The 6,508-nt window shown below is 42.4% G+C and overlaps 1 long non-coding RNA gene across 1 annotated transcript in view; it reads right to left on the bottom strand.

The window, feature by feature from the left end:
• Positions 1 to 3,950: 3,950 nt before the first annotated feature.
• LOC123117240 (uncharacterized) overlaps positions 3,951 to 6,508 on the bottom strand; it is a 3,057-nt gene continuing 499 nt past the window's right edge. The window contains exon 2 of the long non-coding RNA XR_006457315.1: positions 3,951 to 6,371. This is a non-coding gene — a long non-coding RNA (uncharacterized lncRNA). The remainder of the gene's footprint in view (positions 6,372 to 6,508) is intronic.

Below are 6,508 nucleotides of genomic sequence, written 5' to 3'. Positions count from 1 at the left end.
ATATACACTATAGCAGAAGATTGCATGGTAAAAGTAGATAGCACAATTCACTAGAATTTGTTAAGGAAAGGCAGTAGCTAGCAAACTGAATACTACTAGAAAAACGGCTATAGCTAATATGGACATTAACGACGCACCACGTATGTGGTGCGCCACTGCTATATAGCAGTGGCACACCATATATAGGTATGCCATTAAACTCCAAATACTAATGGCGCACCACATCCACGGTGCGCCACTACTAACAATTTTTTTTAAAACTAGTAATGGCGCACCAGGGGATAGTGCGCCATTACTAGTTTTAACTAGTAATGGCGCACCACACCCTCGGTGCGCCACTACTAACAATTTTTTTTATTTTTTTTCAAAACTAGTAATGGCGAACCAGGGGATAGTGCGCCACTACTAGTTTTAACTAGTAATGGCGCACCACACCCTCGATGCGCCACTACTAACAAATTTTTTCTTTATTTTTTTTCAAAACTAGTAATGGCGCACCTGAGGATATAGCTGGCCAAATGGGCCGGGCCAAACAGGCCAGCCCACGAGCACGCCGGCACGGCCCGCCATAGGCCAGGCACAGCACGGGCTAAACGGGTCATGCCTGCCACCCGGCATGCCTTGGGCCGTGCCTGGGCTTGGAGCCTGGGCACGAGGGCCGGCACGACACGGCCCGTTTAATTTTTTTAAATAATTTTCTGATATATATATATATATACCTAAAATATAGCCCAATAGGCCTACAAACCAGCCCAACAGGCTGAAAATGTGCAGCCCAGCGTGCTAAATGGGCCATCGGGCTGACCCGTTTACTAATCAGGCCGTGCCTGGGCCAAGGAGCAGCGCCCGTGGGCCGGCACGACACGGCCCGGCTATTAAACGTGCCATGGCGGGCCGTGTCGGGCCAGGCACGATTAGCACAGGCCGGGCCGTGCCGTGCCGGGCCGGCCCGTTTGGCCAGGTCTGCTTGGGGATTGTGTGCCATTACTAGTTTTAACTAGTAACTAGTAATGGTGCACCACACCCACGGTGCGCCATTACTAACTTTGACCAAAAATTCCACCGAATGCACCCCCCCACCCCCCCGTGGACCGCCTTTTCAGTTTTAAAAAAATAAAAGAAAATAAGTTTCCCATGTGATATGTGGTCTAGTTGTTGGGAAAATTTACAAATATGAATTTCGAATTTATTTGCAAAATCTCTCTGGAATTTAGTAAAATGGGCATAACTTTTGCATATGAACTTGGATTAAAAAGTTTTTATATGAAAAATCATCTACTCAAAAAGTTACATCCGAATTCAACCGAGGGTACCCTGTTGAAAATTTTCAGAATGCCAAAAAACCTAACAGAAAAAAAAATATGGGGCTTTTAAGATCTAGAGGGGGCAAATGGGAAAAAATAAACTTAATAATGGCGCACCATTTGCTTGGTGCGCCACTAGTAATAGAAAAAAAATTGGTTTCGAATTTTTTTGGAAAAAATGTTCAAAATATGATACGTAATATGACCGGGAAGTTTGAAATATTTTTTCAAAATTTCATCACACTCATGAACATGAACAAAGTCCTAGACATCAACAAGGTTTAATATGACTGATATGATAGATATATCAACAAGTGCATGTTAAGTGAGTTGGTGCTGGGGTTGGATAGAACTGCAAAGTTAAGCATGCTCGGGCTGGAGTAGTGTGAGGATGGGTGACCTTCCGGGAAGTTTGACCACAGAGTGCGATTTGACCCGAGATTAAGAAAAAAAACGAAAAAAAAATTCTGAAAAAAATGAAAAAAATATTTGAAAAAAAATCTAAAAAAAATCGAAAAAAAATTGTTATTAATGGCGCACTTCTATTAACAGCCAAAACAGGCGCGCCACTAACAACCTTTTTTCTAGTAGTGGAACATGGGTCCTTATAGTGAGCTAATAAGACAAGCTACTCCTCATTGTTGGAGATATCGATGACGATTGGCTCCTTGGACATGGAAGAGGGCGAGGCCTCCGCATCGTGGGTGCCCTTGTTGTAGTGGTGAGTTGCCTAAGCCGCTCCACGCACCAACCTTCTGGCTCTCGAGATGAGGTAAGCACGTGCACGCCGAGAAAACACCTCGTAGTCTTCGTCGAAGGCACCGGCGCTGGCCTCGAGAAAACGCCATGAACTGTCATTTAAAGCAGCCAACCGCGCCACGGCGTCGGTGCGCGAGGCGTCAACGGTGGCCTCGACGGCGAGGTGCTCCTCCAAGATCTGGGGGTCGACACAAAATGGCTGCTATCGCGACCTCATCCGCGCGTGCGGCCGCAATTTGCTTCTCCGCTGCCAAATGCTCCTTAAGGCACTGGCTATACTGCGTGCACCATAGCTTAGGCCGACACTTATTTGGTGGAGGGGTCGGTGATTTGGGTGGAAGGTGTCGCGCTTGCGCCGGCGGTCGGGCCATGTGGGATGTGGAAGGAGGAGGAGGATGGGGGTCGGGTGTGGATTACCTACCTGGATAGGCGAGGCCGAGCAGCGTGAAGGAGAGTCGCCGACGAGGAGGCGGCGGTGCTGTAAGCAAGGAGTGAAGGTTTCAACTTGGAAAGGAAGGCGGAAAAGAGGGGAAATGTGGCTTTTGGTAAGGGGGAGGGGGCGGGGAGGTAGATATTTTCGTGGAAGCCGAAAATTTGGAATCGCTTCAGCCAAAAAACTGGCGCGCAAAGAGTCATCAGACACGGTCCCTTATTCAGACACGGTCCGGAGATATTTTGAGATGCATCTCACATGGTTGGTTATAATAAACTGTGTGGGATCTACTTGATTTTTGGTCTTGATTTGAATTACATAATAGGGTCACAGCAGCCATGGATGGTGTTTGAATTGCTAGACCTTTTATCTCCAGGGATCATAAAAGAATTGGAATTATTCAGGGTTCATTTGGACATTTTTATGCATTAAGTGAGTTTTCAATGCATGTATGTGCATAATTCAAATTTGAACTACATGAACATGCTCCAGTGCATACAAATTCATTGAAAAATCAAATCTTTGTCGTTGGGTGCATGCTTAGGTCCCATGCAAGAAATGGGAATGAATTTCAAACACCATGGCACCTTGATTGCCGACAAAGCAGCGAGATGCCTCATTTTTAAATTCTAGTAAATCCAAAACTCGTTTGAAATTCATGAAACTTGGCATGCTATCATGGAGCGGCATCAACATGCCATGGTACAAATTTTGTCCAACTTGGGGAAGGTTTGGGTATATGCTTCTCACAAACCGGAGCTTCCACTACAAGAAATACGCTCAATTATGACTCCCCATTTTGATCGTTGATTCGTCATTTCTTTCGTTTATTGACCTTTTTTGACCAAATTCAGAAAGTCAACAGTTGGCCATCAAAAACAAACAAATGTGACCTTTTCTAAAATTTTGGTCAAGACCGCCCTTGACCAAAATTTTGGTCGTTAGATCTTTGACCAAAATTATGGTCATTACTAACGAGCCTAGACCACGTAGGATCTGATGTGGCCAAGCCAACGTGGCGATGTCCACGTGGCACATGCAATGACATGGACGCCATGTAGGATCGTTCAAAATCAGTTGTTTCAATGGGCCAAGCCTAATAATTAGCCCATTTTCAGATTTACTTTTGGGCCATAACTATGGGCCAATCCCATTAATTCAGTCCATGTTTAGATTTACTTTTGGGCCACAACCACAGGCCCAGCCCAACATATCGGCCTGTTAATGTTTGTTCTTGGGCTGAGGCAATGTATATCCCATCATTAATTGAGCTGGTCCAGCCCACTCACAATTTAGTAGTTTCGGTCCAGCCCTTATTCAAAGGGGAACAACATTTTTCATTGTACAATTTGGTAGTCAACCAAAAGCACAAGAGAATATAATGGTAATAATAATATAATTCTCAAATGACACAGCAGCATTACACCACAGGATCTCAAAATAACACAGCAGAATGAACTAACAGTAGAACATCTCATCAAGTTTGTCGCAGCAGTATCATTACACCACATGTTTATAAGATAGTACCAACCAATAACTTAGTATCTTGTACATGAGCATCCAAAGCAGATGCAGATTTGTTGAATTTCTTCTTGGAGCTTGACTCAAGGCCAACATTCCAAAGGAATGTGCTGTGCTAGAGGGACATTCTTTAGTGAGAAATGTCAGCAACAACATTTAATGCTGGCAAGAACATATGGAGGCAGATATACTTTGCAATGATATTTACAAGACCAATGTATTTCTTACTAAGGTGCATACAGATGTAGTCGAAGATTGGGGCACTCTTAAGCTTGAAACATTTCAAACTTAAGAAATGAGAACAGACAACAGAGCATCAGGTTTGCAAGGTAAAGCAGGACACAGAGTAACTTCTGTGAGACACTGAAATTCTAGAATACCAGGATATAGTAGATTTACTTTCTTTTTTAGCTACTGAGAAAACAAACAGTTTACTGAGCTAGGACAGTGATAGAAATACTAATCAAGTTACTCAATCATAAGGTATGTGAGCAGATCTGATGAATATGCCATGAAACATGTGAAACTGGAACTACAGGAAGAACAAAAAACAGAGTAAAAATATTTAAGAAAGGGAAAATGGGCACCTTTGTCACATCAAGGTCAGTATATTTCCATGGAAATATCATCATAACCCTGCAAAGAACAGTGTGCATCAGACAAGAACCACAAAAGGTAAAGCATCAAGACAAACCGAATATGGTGTCCACTTTATGCTACAACATCATCATCAGGATAAACAACATATGAATACTCAGTGCTAGATGAGACCATATACAGTACCACTACAAAAAAATAGGCCGCCGCACGCCGCGGTGCACCATCATACTTGATCCGGCCTCGATGCTCATGAGCATGTCGGTCTCCCACTCCGCGGTGGGCAGCTCGAAGCTGAACCAAACCAGCCAGGTTACAACGGTTAAGTGACACTAGACCAGACCGCCGGCGAGCGGGAGCAGCCTAAGGCAAACCACACCTCATGCACTTATGCACCTCACATATTAGAAGTTTGCATATTAGAAAAGGAAGGAGGATATTAAGCTACCATGTAAAAAAACACTAGATCAATTGTAGATTAAAATATTGACAGCAGCCCATATTCATTTACATGAGATATGTCATATGATTGCATACCAGAAATGATATCAAGAAATGTAAATAGAGGCATCAGAGTTGACATCAAGGAACTGGTAATACACCGCTAAATTGGCTATTAAGCAAGTTCAGGTTTCTTAAGGATGAGAAATCTGCTCCTAAAATAACAGTGCTATGTGCAGACTTGAAGAATGACATGACAGGTTATTTACTAAAAGCTGCAGATACCCTTTTTTCATTAGGTATCCTATTGATCTAAATAGACATTGATTAAAAGCTGCAGATACCCTTTTTTCACTACAAACAGATGTTCTATGGAATCTAGAAATTTGAGCACCTATATATACAGTGAGCAACTAAAAGATTTATCATATAATATATGATAGGATGTATGCATGATAAGAGATGGATTGACGGAAAAAAGTACACCCATGCACGCAATGGAAATTTTCTCGCTGTCCAATAGTTATGTATATAAATAGCAAGAGAAAGTATGTGAGCGTTCATGCACACGGTGGAACAGATTATGAAGTAACCAATTAAACATTAGTTGTACCACCAGTTCCTAATTGTCCACAGATGCATTGGAGCTCACCACGAGTGGGGCTAGGAGGAGGGGAGGAGGACGTCCTACAGCAGCAGTTTCTCCAAGAAGGCTGACGAAGGATATGTAAACATCATGTGCTCTCTTTTTACCTTCCTGCTCTTCAATCAGGGAATAGGCTATCTGCAAATGAAAGTGATGATCGGAAGCTCCCTTTACAAATAAAATCATCTTACATATAGCTGCTATAACAATTAACATATAGTATATCTCTTGGAAGGTAGAGGATCATGTAATGCTTTCAACCCTGTACAGGGTTACTGGTCCAAAGCTCATGATAATGGTTAAATTTGAAAGAAATTAACCGAGAAAGCAGCAGACACGGATTCATTCATATATTAAAAGGAAATAGTACATATGTATGGTGATTACCTGTGTATCCATCACATTATGTAATTTAATGCCAAACTGGAAATACAATGCCAGCAGCAGAATAAATTGTAAGTTTACCACTAGTCAGATACACAATTTTTGCAAACTTATTTAATACACCAAAAGAATATCACATCTCACAGTTAGGCACCTCGCTGTCCCTTTTACAGTCATGAATAACTTTGGTGACATGATCTGACTCAAGTGCTGGTTTGCGAGCTTCAACTAGTTCTTTCCCACCCTCAATAGCATCGACCAAGTAAACAACATCAGGAAATGCAATCTGAAAAATCAAACGGACCAACAAAAAACAGTCATGCCTTAACATCATTACAACAATGGTGATCGACCAGACCAATCTTTTTAATTATATCAGCAGAAATACATGCATGTGCAACCAGTTCCAATAAAATAAGAGGG

This window comes from Triticum aestivum, chromosome 5B (genome assembly GCF_018294505.1).
Source record: "Triticum aestivum cultivar Chinese Spring chromosome 5B, IWGSC CS RefSeq v2.1, whole genome shotgun sequence".
Lineage (NCBI taxonomy): Eukaryota > Viridiplantae > Streptophyta > Magnoliopsida > Poales > Poaceae > Triticum > Triticum aestivum.
The sequence above is the reverse complement of the archived record's forward strand: the minus strand, read 5'-3'. Positions and strand labels throughout refer to the sequence as shown.